General features: G+C 44.1%; 1 non-coding gene across 1 annotated transcript; it reads left to right on the top strand.

The window, feature by feature from the left end:
- The first annotated feature begins 742 nt into the window (after nt 1-742).
- Nucleotides 743-817, top strand: Trnas-cga (transfer RNA serine (anticodon CGA)). Its single transcript has one exon. It is a non-coding gene; the product is annotated as a tRNA-Ser (tRNA).
- The last annotated feature ends 18659 nt before the right edge of the window (nt 818-19476 follow it).

The following is a 19476-nucleotide window of genomic DNA, read 5'->3' as shown; positions in this document are numbered from 1 at the left end:
AGTTTCATGCAACATAAGTAGAAAGTATAAGGATTTGCAGATAAAATCGATGGACGACGTAAAACTCTTAGGGTGTTGTTGTTGTTGCGGTCTTCAGTCCGAAGACTGGTTTGCTGCAGCTCTCCACGCTACTCTATAGTGTACAAGCCTCTCCATCTCCAAGTAACTAAAACAACCTACATCCTACGGGATCTGATTGGTGTAGTCATCTCTCGGCCTCCCTCTACGATTCTTACTCCCACGCTTCCGTACAGTACCAAACTGGTGATCCCTTGATACCTCATTATGTGTCCTATCAGCCGATCCCTTCTTCTAGTCAAGTTGTGCCACAAATTTCTCTTGTCTCCAATTCTATTCAGTACCTCCTCATTAGTTACGTGATCTACCCATCTAATCTTCAGCATTCTTGTGTAGCACCACATTTCAAAAGCTTCTACTCTCCTCTTGTGTAAACTGTTTATCCTCCATGAAACTTCCTGGCAGATTAAAACTGTGTGCCGGACCGAGACTCGAACTCGGGACCTTTGCCTCTCGCGGGCAAGTGCTCTACCAACTGAGCTACCCAAGCAAGACTCACGCCCCGTCCTAACAGCTTTACTTCTGCCAGTACCTCGTCTCCGCAATATCCTTTCTTTCAAGACTGCTACTTCTACAAGGTTCGCAGGAGAGCTTCTGTAAAGTTTGGAAGGTAGGAGACGAGGTACTGGCAGAACTAAAGCTGTGAGGACGGGGCCTGAGTCGTGTTTGGGTAGCTCAGTTGGTAGAGCACTTGCCCGCGAAAGGCAAAGGTCCCGAGTTCGAGTCTCGGTCCGAAACACAGTTTTAATCTGCCAGGAAGTTTCATATCAGCGCACACTCCGCTGCAGAGTGAAAATCTCATTCTGTTTATCCTCCATGTTTCACTTCCATACATGGCTATACTCCATACAAATACTTTCAGAAACGACTTCCTGACACTTAAATCTAAACTCGATGTTAACAAATTTCTCTTCTTCAGAAACGCTTTCCTTGCCGTTGCCAGTCTACATTTTATACCCTCTCTACTTCGACCATCATCAGTTATTTTGCTCCCCAAATAGTGAAACTCCTTTACTACTTTAAGCGTCTGATTCCCTAATCTAATTCCCTCAGCATAACCCGATTTAATTCAACTACATTCCATTATCCCCGTTTTGCTTTTGTTGATGTTCATCTTATATCCTCCTTTCAAGACACTGTTCATTCCGTTCAGCTACACTTCCAGGTCCTTTGCTGTCTCTGACAGAATTACAATGTCATCGGCGAACCTCAAAGTTTTTGTTTCTTCTCCATGGATTTTAATTCCTCCTCCGAATTTTTCCTTTACTGCTTGTTCAATGTACAGACTTAATAACGTCGGGGATAGGCTACAACCCTGTCTCACTCCCTTCTCAACCAATGCTTCTCTTTCGTGCTCCTCGACTCTAATAACAGTCACTTGGTTTCTGGGCAAATTGTAAATAGCCTTTCGCTCCCTGTATTTTACCCCTGCCACTTTAGGTTTATAATGAAGGAGATTTACACAGAATAATCAAAACTACTAAATACGTATGTTGTCAGACAACGTAATATAATAACAATAAAAAAGGTGTCATCCTTTGTTTAATTTCAGTCCATGATATCATTCTTGTTATCTTCATGCTAACAATTATTTTTAGAATCCCAGTATGGCGTAATATGAATTATTTGGGGTGTAAATTCCAGTACGTCCTGTAGAAGTCTCTTCGAAGATTTATATGCGACACCTACCCTTTTCAATGTTTCAGTAATCTAAATTAAAAAGATCCTTTAATCCATCTCCATAAGATTTTGGAAAATAAATATTTTTGTTATTTCAAGGAGACGATCATATACACCTTTTAAACATGTTCAAAAAACTATTATTTTCTCAACAGGCTGCCTGCCACTTTAATAAAACGACTAGCTTTTACGTGAGGAGGTTCTGTTGTTGGATCGAAACTGGGTGCCAGGTAGTCTTAATAAAGTGATATACAGCTACTGTGCGAAATCACAATTTTTCAAGAATATTTTTGTGTAATGCAGCTTTCATCTACATAATTTGTGACACACCGTCAGCGTGCCCTATCGCTAATTATCTTTTTCAGCTGACATCGGCTTCACATAAACTCAGTGATAAAAATTGGAAATGCGTCTTAGCGTGATATCGGACCATAGACACTTTATATTAAATACAATCAGTAGCTTCCGCACTCCTTGGAAATGAGCGATCACAGGTACAAGTACCAATACTTGGAATCCTTCTTCACCACTCACTTAAATATTATATACAATGGATACTACGTCCATCTAAAAAATAAATCTCATTATCATTTGGCCAAGACATAAGGTTACAGTCCTTATACTAGTTAAGCTCTCACACCTGAAGAACTTAAATTACTTCTATTCAGATAAGTAAGAAACGTTATATTTTAATAACACTCCCAGCTTGGAATTTAAAATGTAGTGGTGCGCTAGTGGACAAACAAACAAACAAACTATACTTCATAAAATGACTAGCATGTGCAGGGCAATATACAGGGCTATTACAAATGATTGAAGCTATTTCATAAATTCACTGTAGCTCCATTCATTGACATATGGTCTCGACACACTACAGATACGTAGAAAAACTCATAAAGTTTTGTTCGGCTGAAGCCACACTTCCGGTTTCTGCCGCCAGAGCGCTCGAGAGCGCAGTGAGACAAAATGGCGACAGGAGCCGAGAAAGCGTATGTCGTGCTTGAAATGCACTCACGTCAGTCAGTCATAACAGTGCAACGACACTTCAGGACGAAGTTCAACAAAGATCCACCAACTGCTAACTCCATTCGGCGATGGTATGCGCAGTTTAAAGCTTCTGGATGCCTCTGTAAGGGGAAATCAACGGGTCGGCCTGCAGTGAGCGAAGAAACGGTTGAATGCGTGCGGGCAAGTTTCACGCGTAGCCCGCGGAAAATTGGCTCATGCCACAACTGGAGACTGACAGCGCCGACTTCATCTTTCAACAGGATGGTGCTCCACCGCACTTCCATCATGATGTTTGGCATTTCTTAAACAGGAGATTGGAAAACCGCTGGATCGGTCGTGGTGGAGATCATGATCAGCAATTCATGTCATGGCCTCCACGCTCTCCCGACTTAACCCCATGCGATTTCCTTCTGTGGGGTTATGTGAAAGATTCAGTGTTTAAACCTCCTCTACCAAGAAACGTGCCAGAACTGCGAGCTCGCATCAACGATGCTTTCGAACTCATTGATGGGGACATGCTGCGCCGAGTGTGGGAGGAACTTGATTATCGGCTTGATGTCTGCCGAATCACTAAAGGGGCACATATCCAACATTTGTGAATGCCTAAAAAAACTTTTTGAGTGTTGATACGGAGTTTCAAGGGTTGCTGTTCGTATCTGCATTTCGTAGTGGAGGTCAGTCTAAGTCTACAAGTGGAGTCACCTATAGCCTTCGCATAGCGACAAGTGGTTACTACAGTGATATACAGTGTGGCGCCCAGGACGGACACAGTCTTGTTGGCGTTGTATTCAGTAACGCACGCCTTGGCAGCCCTGTGCTTAGTTGTAGCTGTCCGCAACCACATCCAACGAGCGGCGGTACAACTTAAGTATCTCAGTGCAGTAAAGTGTATATTTGTGTGTCAATAATTTGTTTCCACTGTCACAGTTCCTTCGTCCACCTCGGAGCACCTAAATGTCCTATGACGTGTGCGAGCCATTCAACCCAGACGACCTGTACATATCAGTTTTCAACCTTGGTAAGATAAAGTATGAAGAACGCTGCCCCCAAGGCTGTGGCAAAGCCATGTCTCCGCAAAATCCTTTCGTCCAGGAATCCTAAAAAATGGTTCAAATGGCTCTGAGCAAAAAAATGGTTCAAATGGCTCTGAGCACTATGAGACTTAACTTCTGTGGTCATCAGTCCCCTAGAACTTAGAACTACTTAAACCTAACTAACCTAAGGACATCACACACATCCATGCCCGAAGCAGGATTCGAACCTGCGACCGTAGCAGTCCCGCGGTTCCGGACTGCGCGCCTAGAACCACTAGACCACCGCGGCCGGCTGGCTCTGAGCACTATGGGACTTAACAGCTGTGGTCATCAGTCCCCTAGAACTTAGAACTACTTAAACCTAACTAACCTAAGGACATCACACACATCCATGCCCGAGGGAGGATTCGAACCTGCGACCGTAGCAGTCGCACGGTTCCGGACTGCGCGCCTAGAACCGCGAGACCACCGCGGCCGGCTCCAGGAATCCTAGTTTCGCAAGAGAGCTACTGTGAAGTTCGGAAGGTAGGATACGAGGTAGTGGCGCAAGTACAGCTGTGAGGATGGGTCGTGAGTCGTGCTTCCGTAGCTCACAGAACTTGTCCGCGAGAGGCAAAGGTTCCGAGTTCGACTCTCGCCCCAGCCCACACTTTTAAACGGTCAGGAAACGTAATATCAGCGCACACTCCGCTGCAAAGTAAAAATTTCATTCTCGTGCATAACATGTTTGATTTCTGAGGAGAGTATTTATGGGGTTTGTAAAAGACCAAATTGCTAAGGTCATCGGTCCCTAAGCTTACGCACTACTTAATCTAACTAAAACTGACTTAGGCTGTGGACAAGACACACAACCATGCGCGAGGGAGGACTCGAACCTCCGACGGGGGGTGTGGGAGCTGGATTAAGATATCATCGTTGACTTTACTGTACAGGTTAGTATAAAAATTTTCAATATATTCGAGTATTTATTTCTTATGTGTAATTCGGACTTGGCCTGTGTCTAACGCTATTAGCTGATTCTTCCCAATCATAAACTTCCACTAGGTCATCGAATATCAGCATGGGTTTGATATTTGACCTGACATGACGAGCTGCTTTTGGTCTTGGAGAACCTTTCCCGCCGCGCTGTGAAGATTGAACCTTGGCCTCAACATGATAACCGTAGACCCACGTCTCATCACCAGTTCTGATTCTCTTCAGGAGTATCTCGTTGTCATCCGAGAGATCCAAAAGCTCTTCACAGATTTTGAGCCGAATGTCTTTCTGGTCTTGAAGCATGAGCAGTGGGACGACCTTGCATTCCAAGATGCTATGTAAGGATTTCATGACAAGATCCAACCGAAATGTTACATTCTTCTGTAATTTCTCGGACAGACAGTCTTCGATTGGCACGCACAATTTCGCTGACTTTCCTGACTTGAGCGTCCTCGGTAGACGTCGAATGGCGTCCTGAATGAGGGTCATCTTTAATTTCCGTCCGGCCATTTTTAAACCGTGTGGACCATTCGTAACATTGAAACGTCCCCTTTGGAAAATTATAGATTACTGTGCTAGTAAACCTCTTACGTTATTCGATTTTCGAGCAGCTGAGCAAAACTGAACGTGCTCAGACATTTCTCTCTTTACTTTTTCTGATCATCAATAAACTGATACACAATATTTTTAGCCCAACGCAATCTGACTTTCAATAATCGCTACATAGGAATGGCCCTGACTAACAATAACCTATACCTTTTATGAATCACTTACCTCACAAAAATCTTCGTTACTCGAACTAGTGCAATACAGCGAGCGCCAATACTGCAGCTAAATAAAAGATTCTAACTATTGAACGCACTAACTACTGATAGGCATAGTCAGCAAATGAAAGATTTTTATAGAGAACAAACAATGTATTTACCTTGATAATGTTCAAAAGTCATCATATATATCTATCAATTCATGACATATATCAGTTCATGACAACCAGTCTTATAAATTTCGTTTTTCTGTCGGACACAGGTCCAGATCGTCCGCTCTCCAAATTTTGCCATCTCTCCCCCAACATTCACCACTTCTGGCGGCTCACCTCCAACTGCACAACGCTATGCGCTGTTCACATCCAACTGCCCAACATTACAATAGCGAATATTCCAACAATGAGTCCAACCAGCCACAGACTGCACACAGCACAGTCAGTGATTTTCACACAGAGCGCTACGTGGCGTTACTAACATAAAAACCTAAACAGCCTACTTACAACATCGAGAGCGGCTTAAGGACTCATCACCGTAGGCTTCCTGCATCACTTGTTGTGTCTGTGTAAAGGTTTTCTTGAGTTTCACGCAAAATTGAATGCAGACGCGTTGCTCCTCTAACTCTACTATCTCGAAATTCTAAAACTGTCCGACATAACGTTCTAGTCAATGCGGCACTGAACAACACCTAACATACGTAGAACAATGAAACTACCGGTAGTTACACATGAAACACGGGCGTGCGCAAGGATGCCAACCGCATTTTTCTAGAACACACCATTGGCACGAAATTATGAATGTTCCGTAATTTTTTAACAGACCTCGTACTCGTTCTTATCTTCGTTTGTTTGTACTTTCATTTTTCTTCTCTTGTCCAACAAACTTATCACTTTATTTGCTAGGTTCTTTGATTGGTTTTGAGATCTGCACAAGCCACCCACTTCTGTAGCTGTTGTGGTAAGTATCTGTGTTACTGCTTCCGCTACGAGTTCTTTAAATATTCTCTTACTTCTCTCTTAAAATTTCTCTTTCTGTTCTTCGAGATTTTTGACATTAAAAATATTTCTTCTTACTTTAATCAGTTTGAATCTTTCATCTTTTGTATTCCATTCAAACCTTGCTCTTATTTAGTGATAATGCTCAGTTACCTACGAACCTTGCTCATCAGATACTATGAACTAAACCAAATTTTATGATGTGGCTACGTAGTGGGATGAACTGGAAAAATGACAAAACTGAACTGGATGACAAGGAGATATTAGAACCAAAGCGACGGACGTAACTAATTGAGGTAGCTTTTAGTCTTTATGGCAAGCTATCCTGCATGAACTTGATGATGATGATGATGATGATTATGATGATGACGATGATGACTATGATGATGATGACGATGATGACTATGATGATGATGATGATGATGATGATGACTATGATGATGATGATGATGATGATGACTATGATGATGATGATGATGATGATGACTATGATGATGATGATGATGATGATATGACTATGATGATAAAAATGTTTATTATTGTTATTTTTATTATTGTTATTAATTAAATACATCAACTCAAGGTTTGGTAAACGGTATTTATTGAGAATGGAAAGTTAATGCAACATTTTACGCTCGCAGTGGGATTGTTTTCCAACCACGCCATTCATTAAGCAATGAAAGTGCTGAACAATAACTGTTGAAACATTTACTTTCAGACAGCTGTTTTGCTATACGTCAGTTGCCCAGTATCTGTAATCTCCGTCTCGAAATCCCAGCTGCATTTGTTTCTTTATTGAAGGGAACCGACTTTTATTTCCACCAGCTGCCCCTCTCACTCTTTCACGCGGCGGAGGTATAACTAATTAGGTAAACAACGTTGAGCAACAGAGAACACCGCCGAGTAACCTGAGAGGAGATTGGCGTGAAAAGCAAACAGAAGGGTGACCCAGTTCACTTCGCAGCCAGGAACCAGAATTTCGCGAGCAGCCACAACAGCTGTCTTTAATGTACAGAATGGAGTTAGGCAGGACGTACTTTCATTGTTGCGACATTCGTAATCGGAGGTAGCGGTCTAGAAGCCGAGTCTGACAGTAATAAACGTCGGCTCTGACTTCATTGAGGTTCGTGTCTTTCTCGAACATTGCACTCTCTCCATTCACTGTGTGGGGTCCCGCCCTCAAAATCGCAATAGGACGTTGAGGAACGATCTCTGTTACACTCTAACACTCATCTTGCTCCTTCTGACGATGCAATGTTGGAGATTTTCTGACAAAATCTTGAATATCTGCATAGTCAGAAACGTATTTCTGATCCGCCTTGTTTGGTACCTTCCTTTTTCCGTAGAATATGTTTGATTGTTCTTTTTGGCGGAGGACAATATCTAATTTCTTTCTGGCTGGTTTCAAATCAGGATAAATTGGGTAAGATTAATGAATTGTGATAACTTTGCATGGATATGTTATAGTAACTTTATGCTTCTGAAGAAAGTTAGATTATTCTAGCCGAAACTGAGGCGGATCTTGCAATATCTTAGTCTATCACAGTTGCTGACGGGGCTGCAATATGCTAAAAATTCATAGATTTCAACCTGCCGAAGTGTCAAACACAGCCGACAAGTACTAGATACCATGCTTAAAATCGCAAAAACTAGTATGGCAATTTCATTTGTTAAACAGTGTAAACACTCGAAGCTGACCCCTAAATTTGTTAACGGCTATCTAGGGAAACTGTGCAATAAATCCCCCAACCTAAAAAAAAAAAAAAAAAAAAAAAAAAAAAACAGGTTCATCACACAGATCCCTAACAATAGAATTGCAGACATATACACGAAGAAAGATAGTTTAAATGAAACAGCGTATATGGTATGCTAAAAATTCTTGGATATGGGGGACTCACGAAGTTGTTGTATGTACAGGTTCGCAGCCTCAAAAGCGTTCGGTTGGACTAAGGTCTAGTAAATTTAACGGTCGGACTAAGGTCTGGTAAATTTAACGGTCACGTTAAGTTGCGTACCGAGCGAGGTGGCGCAGTGGTTAGACACTGGACTCGCATTCGGGAGGACGACGGTTCAATCCCGCGTCCGGCCATCCTGATTTAGGTTTTCCGTGATTTCCCTAAATCACTCCAGGCAAATGCCGGGATGGTTCATCTGAAAGGGCACGGCCGACTTCCTTCCCCATCCTTCCCTAATCCGATGAGACCGATGACCACGCTGTCTGGTCTCCTTCCCCAAACAACCAACAACCAACCAACCGATCTACTTACTTTTCTTTAAATAATTCCTGCGCTATCTTTCCGCCTAGAAAAGTAGCATCAGCGCTTGTGGGAACTCGCTCCGTTATTGGATGGAGCCAGTCTTCAAGAATAATGCGACGCAAAAATAAAATCGTCTACCATCTCAAGTTGAGGCACGTGGCATAGAAACAGGCCTTACATTATGCAACCCTGTCTACAAGCTCACTGGTTAATGTAGTTATAGACACAAAGGAATTAATGACATTAGCTGCCAATGGGCATTGATTTAAATCAATGGGGAAAGTTGTAAATTTGTACCAGACTGGGATTCGAACCTGGGTCTCCTTCATACTAGACAGATGCGCTGACCACTGCGCCATGAGGACACATTGGTCATCGTAAATACTCGAACTATCCCAGCACGCATCCCGTCAGACCCAAAATTTCAACTTCTCCACACACTGTAGGTGTAGCGCCCCTTGCCCATTATCTCCATTGCTCGCGGCATCTCTCCGATCCCCATACGAGCTTGAGCTTGGTATGTATCCGTATTCGTCTGAATTGTATATGTGGTTCCTGTTCTTTCGGACAGGGAGCATTTACGTTGATTATACAATTAAAGGGAATGCCTGAAATAAGTTACTTTAATTTTTTTTATATGTTTCCTCGTGAATTGCAGCACATTCTAATTGTAAGGAGGAGAGAAGCGTGCCACGGTAGTCCCTGTAGTTGTGCAAAGCCACTATACCAGGATGGCATAGTGATTAGCATATCTGCCTAGTGATTGAATGCCAGCCTTGGTACAAGTTTTCGACGCTTCAGTCTGTATATATGCAGTTGGTTTGATTAACACATCATTTACACGACAGAAAAAATAATATTCTACATAAAAATTCTCTCTGATAAATAGCTAAATAAAATATGTTTCAGGGGTTGGACAACCATACGGAAACATCTCGAGAAATACGTGATTGAAGGTAAATGCGAAACCTGCAGGTTGCTCCGCTGTATTTGACAACAAACGACTCAATACGTTGCGAGTGTTGGTCGCGATCACAGCAGTGTTCTGTGTAGATGTGAGAGCATTATGTCGAAGCTAAAGGAATTCGAATGTGGGGAAATTGTTGTTACTCGTGCTTCCGTAACCAAGATGGCGGATGTCTTTGGTGTTTCAAGGGGCACCGATAGAAGATTTATGCTATACACAGGGAAATCAGAAAACAACATCCGCTAAGCCATAACGTGGGCGAAAGTGTGCTGAGTTGTCGTGACAGACAGTCATTCAAGACAAAACTAAACTTACCTCCGTCCGAATAGGCCTTGGAAGACCCAACAGTACCGACAGGACGCCGTGTCATCCTCAGCCCATAGGCGTCACTAGATGCGGGTATGGAGGGGCATGTGGTCAGCACACCGCTCTCCCGGCCGTGTGTCAGTTTACGAGACCGAAGCCGCTACTTCTCAATCAAGTAGCTCCTCAATTTGCCTCACAAGGGCTGAGTGACAGCGGTCGGCAGATCGGATGGTCACCCATACAAGTGTGAACCCAGCCCGAGAGCGCTTAACTTCGGTGATCTGATTGGAACCGGTGTTACCACTGCTGCAAAGCCGTTGGTTCATTGCAGACAAAGGTAACAAAAAGTATGGGGACGATAGATCCAACAGTTACAGCAGAATTAAATGTCGCAATCGCGAATTCTGTCAACACCGAAACAACACGAACTGAGTTCCATAAAGGGGAAATGCAGTGCGACCGAATATTCCAAAACCACTCATCAGCGATGCAAATGCCCGTAACAATAAAACATGGTACGGAAGCCATAAAACCTGGACTATGGAGCACTCGAAGAAGTCGTTTGGTTGGATGGGTCTTGGTTCAAATGGTTCAAATGGCTGTGAGCACTATGGGACTTAACATCTGAGGTCATCAGTCCTCTAGACTTAGAACTACACTACTTGCCATTAAAACTGCTACACCAAGAAAATTAAGTACTACAGATGCGAAATTTAACCGGCAAGAAGAAGATGCTGTGATATGCAAATGATTAGCTTTTCAGAGCATTCACACAAGGTTGGCGCCGGTGGCGACACCTACAACGTGCTGACATGAGGAAAGTTTCCAACCGATTTCTCATTGACAAACAGCAGTTGACCGGCGTTGCCTGGTGAAACGTTGTTGTGATGCCCCGTGTAAGGAGGAGAAATGCGTACCATCACATTCCCGACTTTGATAAAGGTCGGATTGTAGCCCATCTCGATTGCGGATTATAGTATCGCGACATTGCTGCTCGTGTTGGTCGAGTTCCAATGACTGTTAGCAGAATATGGATCGGTGGGTTCAGGAGGGTAATTCTGAACGCCGTTATGGATCCCAACGGCCTCGTATCACTAGAAGTCGAGATGACAGGCATCTTATCCGCATGGCTGTAACGGATCATGCAGCCACGTCTCGATCCCAGAGTCAACAGATGGGGACGTTTGCAAGACAACAGCCATCTGCACGAACAGTTCGACGACGTTTGCAGCACCATGGACTATCAGCTCGGAGACCATGGCTGCGGTTACCCTTCATACTGCATCACAGACAGGAGCACCTGCGATAGTGTACTCAACGACGAATCTGGGTGCACGACTGGCAAAACGTCATTTTTTCGGATGAATCCAGGTTCTGTTTACAGCATCATGATATTCGCATCTGTGTTTGGCGACATCGCGGTGAACGCACATTCTAAGCGTGTATTCGTCATCGCAAACTGGCGTATCACCCGGCGTGATGGTATGCGGTGCCATTGGTTACACGTCTCGGTCACCTCTTGTTCGCATTGACGGCACTTTGAACAGTGGACGTTACATTTCAGATGTGTTACGACCCGTGGCTCTACCCTTCATTCGATCCCTGCGAAACCCTACATTTCAGCAGGATAATGCATGAACGCATGTCGCAGGTCCTGTACGGGCCTTTCTGGATACAGAAAATGTTCGACTGCTGCCCTGGCCAGCACATTCTCCAGATCCCTCACCAATTGAAAACGTTTGATCAATGGTGGCCGAGCAAATGGCTCGTCACAATACGCCAGTCACTACTCTTGATGAACTGTGGTATCGTGTTGAAGCTGCATGGTCAGCTGTACCTGTACACGCCATCCAAACTCTGACTCAATGCCCAGGCGTATCAAGGCCGTAATTACGGCCAGAGGTGGATGTTCTGGGTACTGATTTCTCAGGATCTCTGCACCCAAATTGCGTGAAAATGTAATCACACGTCAGTTCTAGTATAATATATTTGTCCAATGAATACCCGTTTACGATCTGCATTTCTTCTTGGTGTATCAATTTTAATGGCCAGTAGTGTACTTAAATCCAACTAACCTAAGTACATCACACGCATCCACGCCCGAGGCAGGACTCGAACCTGTGACAGCAGCAGCAGCGCGGATCCGGACTAAAGCACCTAGGACTGCTCGGCCACAGCGGCCGGCGATGGGTCTTGTTTCATATTGTTTCCAACTTCTAGCCCAATTTACGTTCCAAAAGTGAAACATGGCAGTGATTCATTGATGGTTCGTGCAGCAGTTCCGTGGTATTCCATGGGATCCGTCATGAATGGAGTCTACTGGGGCACACTTGTATGTGGCGCCCGAACGCGATAATGATATTAATGTAAACTAAAATGAAACTAGTATATGACACTTGTATGTGGCGCCCGAATGCGATAATGATATTAATGTAAACTAAAATGAAACTAGTATATGATTTTACAAAGATGTATGTCTCTGATAGGCTTTATAATGCGGAACACTGACTGTGCACGATCTCAGAGCCAAGGGTACTGCTTCTGGTCTGAATAGTAATGTTGGACTAAGAGAGCGCTTGGCGCACAGTTGTGGGTAGAGGTCTGTGAGTGAAAGAAGGTGGAGTAGGCAGTTTTTGTGGTCTGCTCTGTAAAGCTACTAAGTATTAGATTAATGTAGGAATTACGAGAGCATGGAAGTAGAAGTCTTCTTACAAGTAAGGTAAAGATGTTAAATAATTATGTTCACACAGCTCGCATCGTCCAGAACCCGTTTTGTGAGCACGTAGGTCCACTGTCGCATCTCTCCTGTCAACCACACCCAACAGATCTCAATACTATTGAGCCTTTGTGGTCTACTTTGAAGAGAAGAGTGCGTGATCGCTACCCACCACAATCATCGTTTCCTGAATCTGCGACTATTTTGCAGAAATGATGGCAAAAGATACCCTCGTAAACCAAATATAACCTGCATTTAGCCATTCCGAGACGCCGAGAAGCTTTTCTGAGTGGCAACGGGTTTCCTATACTACACTCATGCTAATAAATCAAGGATAATTGCAGAATGTGGTCCCACACAACGTGGCACTACACAAAACTGGTTCAAAATGTTCAAATGGCTCTGAGCACTATGGGACTCAACTTCTGACGTCATCAGTCCCCTAGAACTTAGAACTACTTAAACCTAACTAACCTAAGGACAATACACACATCCACGCCCGAGGCAGGACTCGAACCTGCGACCGTAGCGGTCTCGCAGTTCCGGACTGTAGCGCCTAGAACCGCACGGCGACTCCGGCCGGCCCATAAAACTGGCGCTAATAGCATAGGCACATAGGGAACACACACGACACAGATATGTAAGTCCACAGTATTGGTGATAAGTTGAGAAAACCGTCCCGAAACACATGTGCTACAAAATTTCACTGTTTTCTGCGCATCTACCCCGCCATCAATATGGGATATGATCACCATGCACATGTACACAGAACGCACAACGGGTTGGCATGCTCTGGATCAGGTGGTCGAGCAGCTGCTGGGGTATAGCCTCCCATTCTTGCACCAGTCCCTGACGGAGCTCCTGAAGTGTCCTACGGGTCTGATGGCGTGCACCGATACGTCGACCGAGAGCATCCCAGATGTGCTCGATGGGGTGTAGGTCTGTAGAACAGGCAGGCTACTCCATTCACCTGATATCTTCTGTTTAAAGGTACTCCTCAACGATGGCAGCTCGGTGGGGCCGTGCGTTATCATCCATCAGGAGGACACACTGCACCCCTGAAAAGGTGGACATACTGGTACAAAATGACGTCCCGATACACCTTACCTGTTACAGTTCCTCTGTCAAAGACATGCAGGGGTGTACGTGCATCAATCATAGTCCCACCCCACACCATCAAACCATGACCTCCATACAGGTCACTTTCAAGGACGTTAAGGGATTAGTATCTGGTCCCTGGTTCACGCCAGATGAAAATCCGGCGAGAATCACTGCTCAGACTGTACCTGGACTCGTCTGTGAACATAACCTGGGACCACTGTCCCAATGACCACGTACTTTGTTCTTGACACCAGGATTTACGGGCTCTCCCGTGACCAGGGGTCAGTGGAACGCACCTTGCAGGTCTCCAGATGAATAAACCATGTCTGTTCAGTCGTCTGTAGACTGTGAGTCTGGAGACAGCTGTTCCAATGGCTGCAGTAAGGTCCTGAGGAAGGCTACCTGCAGTACTCCGTGGCCGTCTGCTGGCACTGATGGTAAGATATCGCTCTTCTTGTGGTGTTGAACACTGTGGACGTCCCGTACTGTAGCGCCTGGACACGTTTCCTGTCTGCTGGAATAGGTGCCATAATCTTGAGATCACACTTTGTGGCACACGGAGGGCCCGTGCTACGACCTGCTGTGTTGGACCAGCCTTCAGTAGCCCTAGTATTCTGCCCCTCACAACGTCATATGTGTTCTTTGAGCCATTTTCAACACACAGTCACCATTACAATGTTTGAAAACGTCTGCACACTCACTCGTTGTACCGTACTCTGACATGCACCAACACACCTCTGCGTATGTGGACTGTTTCCAGCGCCACCGCGCGACGACCGCAGGTCAGATGCACCGCATGGTCATACCCCGAGATGATTTAAACCCGGAAACCGCCCACCAGAGAGTTTTTTCACCATGTATCAGTATTATCCTTTATTTATGAGCATGAGTGTATATTAGGCGTGGTATGTGGTATGTTCCTCGTGTTTCCATAGTTTTGCCCACCTCCTGTATCTAAATAATTACTCCTTTCATTTATTATTTTGTGAGCTGGAACTGCAGAACACGTCATTCATCCTTGTAGAAACACAAATCGTTTCTGGTACGGAACTGCGATGGCTGTGGAGACCCACCGGAAGTTATTTCCAGGGATTCTGGGTCTGGAGCGTGAGGAGATGCAGACCATTCCCACATGAGGAGACAGCTTGGGGTGAAATGGCAATGAAGTAGTGTGCTGAGGAGAAAAGGTGTGGACAGAGATTCCCAGCTGTGTGGAAAATGTGTACATTATCTGATCACCTCACAGTTCATGGGACTGATACCGAGTCAGATGTGTAGTATCACCAGTATATCTTTTCATGACCTTCGCATGCAGAATGCATGGAGGTATAAACATAGGTATGTGTTACTACCATCTTCACGATCATCCAGAAGCAGGTATTTTAATCAACATTTTATGAAGAGCGGGCGTCTTCTTACTGTTGTCAGGCTACCTAACGCATGTGCGAAGGACACAGGAATGAATTCAGTTAATGGCTCTGAGCACTATGGGACTAACCTAAGGACAGCACACAACACCCAGCCATCACGAGGCAGAGAAAATCCCTGACCCCGCCGGGAATCGAACCCGGGAGCCCGGGCGTGGGAAGCGAGAATGCTACCGCACGACCACGAGATGCGGGCTGAATTCAGTTAATTAGTTCTTTATACATCCACGTATCTTTTACAAAATGATATCAGATATGTAAACGTATCTGAAAAGAAGACTTTTTTTTAAGAAAAGTTAACTAATACATGCATACAGTAATGTCATGTCTTAGACTATTCACTTCTATAACATCACTGGTCACTGTCCACACAACGCACTGCACTCCACTCCACTCCAATGCATTGCACGCTCGTACAAACACACGCACACACACACACACACACACACACACACACACACACACACACACACACACACACCTCTGTCTTTCTTTCTCTCTCTCTTTCGGCTGTCACTAGAACGACTACACTGCTCCCATTCTATTGAATACACTAAATCTAGGATTTTACTGTAAGTTTTATTAAACTGAAGAGTGTCAGTTTTTTTATAGAATGTCTGTTGTTTCTTACTAAATGACATTAATTTTTATCATTTCTTACTTATAAAAAGCTAATAATAGCATCTCACATCACCGCCTGGAAACGCGGTTGCTCAGAACTGATCCTGATAGCCTTTATGTAATGCTCTTGACAGTTTTTCATAAAATCTGATGAAGCCTTAGCCAGTCGAAACGCTTTATTTGTAATAAATACAAATATACAATAAATACAAATTATACAATCATGAAAAACGGTTGCTGTACCCATCAGCCTATCATGGAGCGGAATAACTTTAAATTGGTGCGTTTGCCCATTTTGGTCAGTTAATTTCTTGGCTACTAAAACAGATTTTTGCAGGGAACCTGGTTACTAATTTTAGTTATTATTCTAATGGTCCTTTTCTGCAGTTTGAAAGTTATGAATATTTTTTTGTGTCAGGGGAGTCGAAAGTAATTCCATAACTAAAGATGGATTGCATATAGGAATATTATGTAACAATAAGACAATGTCTGTTACACATTGTTGAAGGATTCAAAGATCATGACATCTGATGACATTTTCTTTGTGAGTGTATTTGTGTTTCTTATGACAATCAATATTAATTCTAAAAACATTGTATTTACTACGCAATCTCTGAAATTTATATGTACATTTAATTTTAAAGAATTATTTTCCCTCTTTAACCAGAAATTCACGCTGTTTGTTTTCTTTATGTTCAGTATTAGCTTATTGCATGATGGCCAATTATAAACATCCTTTATAATTTTTTCTGCTTTTTCTATGAACAGTTCTGTTTTTTTCTGTGTTTACCATGTTGATGTCAAAAGCAAAAATAATTTTTCTATATGTCTAACAATTTCTTGAAAATCACTGGTGTATGTCAAAAACAATATTAGCCTAAGATGCTGCCCTGAAGGAAACAACAATAAAAAGAAAAAAGGCTCATTAGCAGCTTAAACACGTTCATATTTGTTGGGTCTTTCCCTGACTGTTCAAGTATAAATAAAAACACAACATAACCAATTAAAAAATACGTTTCTGTTTGCTGCGTAGTTCCGCTGTTTAGCTCAGGAACGGAAAACCAATGTTGTCGGAGTATCTAGAAAAACTGAAATTTATCACTTTCACTGCAGAATGCTTCTGGTGGATCAATCATAACAAATATTTTGGAACTGATGTTGCACACTTGAAGAGGCACAGGACTGTACGTATACCGCGTTAGTTCTAAAATATTTCTTCTGACTAATCTACCAAAATGGTTCTGCAATCAAACTGACAAAATTAAAACATTCTAGATACGCGATTTGATACGGTTGGTTTTCCCGGAGCAATACATCTTAGCAAAACACTGGTACTGTCACACGATGATGGAGAAAATCCTCCAAAACGCCCCGTAAGCTATGACCTTAAAAATTTTTTTGCTAGTTATGATTACCGTTAGCACTTCGCCGAAACTAGGTTACCTGCATTCCTCAGAGCTACATAAAGAAGTGTTATTTACAAATGACAAATTCTTAAGTCCCGTGGACATCAATAGACCAGGCTTGGCGGCCTGTAGATAGTGGAGGCCCTCGAGCATCGCTGTGGACTTTAAAGATGTCTTTAATAAACTCACTAGACAAAAAATATTGATCTTTAGAGAAATTATTACAACTACCGTTTAAAGCCGTGCAATACCGCCCCTAGACTTGACAACTACCTGGATTCGATTAGGACCTGAGTCCTCGTGGTTGTGCAGGAACGACACATACAGGTTAAGCCACTCGCACAGATTTGATCAAGTAGTTCCACCAAATTTCAGAGAGTGCTGAAGGTGGCGTTTCGACCCGCTGTTCCAACATGTCCTACAGATTTTGTATGAGGTTCAAGTCAGGTGATTTTGCAGACGAATCGAGATGTAATAGCGTTGGAGTGCGTTCAGAAAACCAGTCACGTATTCTTCCACCCCGATGATCTTCGCTGTTGTCGCCTTTTTTGTACCTGTGGAAACAGTGGCCTCTAGCGAGGCGACGGGTGCCAAATGTTCATTGCATGCAGTTGCCGTCGCAATGCTAACTCCATAACAAGTTTAATTGCTTGCAGCAATTCCTGTCGGATTTGGAAGCGATTTTGATTCACAAGCCGTTAAAAGCCTCTATGGTCCCTCTCAGTCAGGATCGGTTTCAGACGACTTCCGACGTCCTGTTTCGTGGCCACGTAATACTACACAATTGCTTTTACACTACTACTTTACACGCCACAGGTTCCACTGTTCCACGTTCTTACATTTACCCATGTTTGCTTGAAACATACACTACTAGCCATTAAAATTGCTACACCAAGAAGAAATTCAGATCATAAACGGGTATTCATTGGACAAGTATATTATACTAGAACTGACATGTGATTACATTTTCACGCAATTTTGGTGCATAGATCCTGAGAAATCAGTACCCAGAACAACCACCTCTGGCCGAAATAACGCCTGGGCATTGAGTCAAACTGAGCTTGGATGGCGTGTACAGGTACAGCTGCCCATGCAGCTTCAACACGATACCACAGTTCATCAGGAGTAGTGACTGGCGTATTGTGATGAGCCAGTTGCTCGTCCACCATTGACCAGACGTTTTCAGTTGGTGAGAGATCTGGACAATGTGCTGGCCAGGGCAGGAATCGAACATTTTCTGTATCCAGAAAGGCCCGTACAGGACCTGCAACATGGGGTCGTGCAGTATCCAGCTGAAATGTAGGGCTTCGCAGGGATCGAATGAAGGGTTCAAATGGTTCAAATGACTCTGAGCACTATGGGACTTAACATCTCAGGTCATCAGTCCCCTAGAACTTAGAACTACTTAAACCTAACTAACCTAAGGACATCACACACATCCATGCTCGAGGCAGCATTCGAACCTGCGGCCGTAGCGGTGGCGCGGTTCCAGACTGAAGCGCCTAGAACCGCTCGGTCACCAAAGGCCGGCTATGAAGGGTAGAGCCACGGGTCGTAACACACCTGAAATGTAACGTCCACTGTTCAAAGTGCCGTCAATGCGAACAAGAGGTGACCGAGACGTGTCACCAATGGCACCGCATACAGTCACGCCGGGTGATACGCCAGTATGGCGATGGGGAATACACGCTTCCAATGGGTGTGCACCGCGATGTCGCCAAACACGGATGCGACTATCATGATGCTGTAAACAGAACCTGGATTCTTCCGAAAAAATGACGTTTTGCCATTCGTGCACCCAGGTTCGTCGTTGAGTACATCATCGCAGGCGATCCTGTATGTGATGCAGCGTCAAGGGTAACCGCAGCCATGGTCTCCGAGCAGATAGTCCATGCTGCTGTAAACGTCGTCGAACTGTTCGTGCAGATGGTTGCTGTCTTGCAAACGTCCCCATCTGCTGACTCAGGGATCGAGACGTGGCTGCACGATCCGTTACAGCCATGCGGATAAGATGCCTGTCATCTCGACTTCTAGTGATACGAGGCCGTTGGAATCCAGCACGGCGTTCCGTATTACCGTCCTGAACCCACCGATTCCATTTTCTGCTAACAGTCATTGGATCTCGACCAACGCGAGCAGCAGC

Source organism: Schistocerca cancellata, chromosome 9 (assembly GCF_023864275.1).
Source record: "Schistocerca cancellata isolate TAMUIC-IGC-003103 chromosome 9, iqSchCanc2.1, whole genome shotgun sequence".
NCBI lineage: Eukaryota > Metazoa > Arthropoda > Insecta > Orthoptera > Acrididae > Schistocerca > Schistocerca cancellata.
Note: the sequence above shows the minus strand (reverse complement) of the source record. Positions and strands in the feature narration are given on the sequence as shown.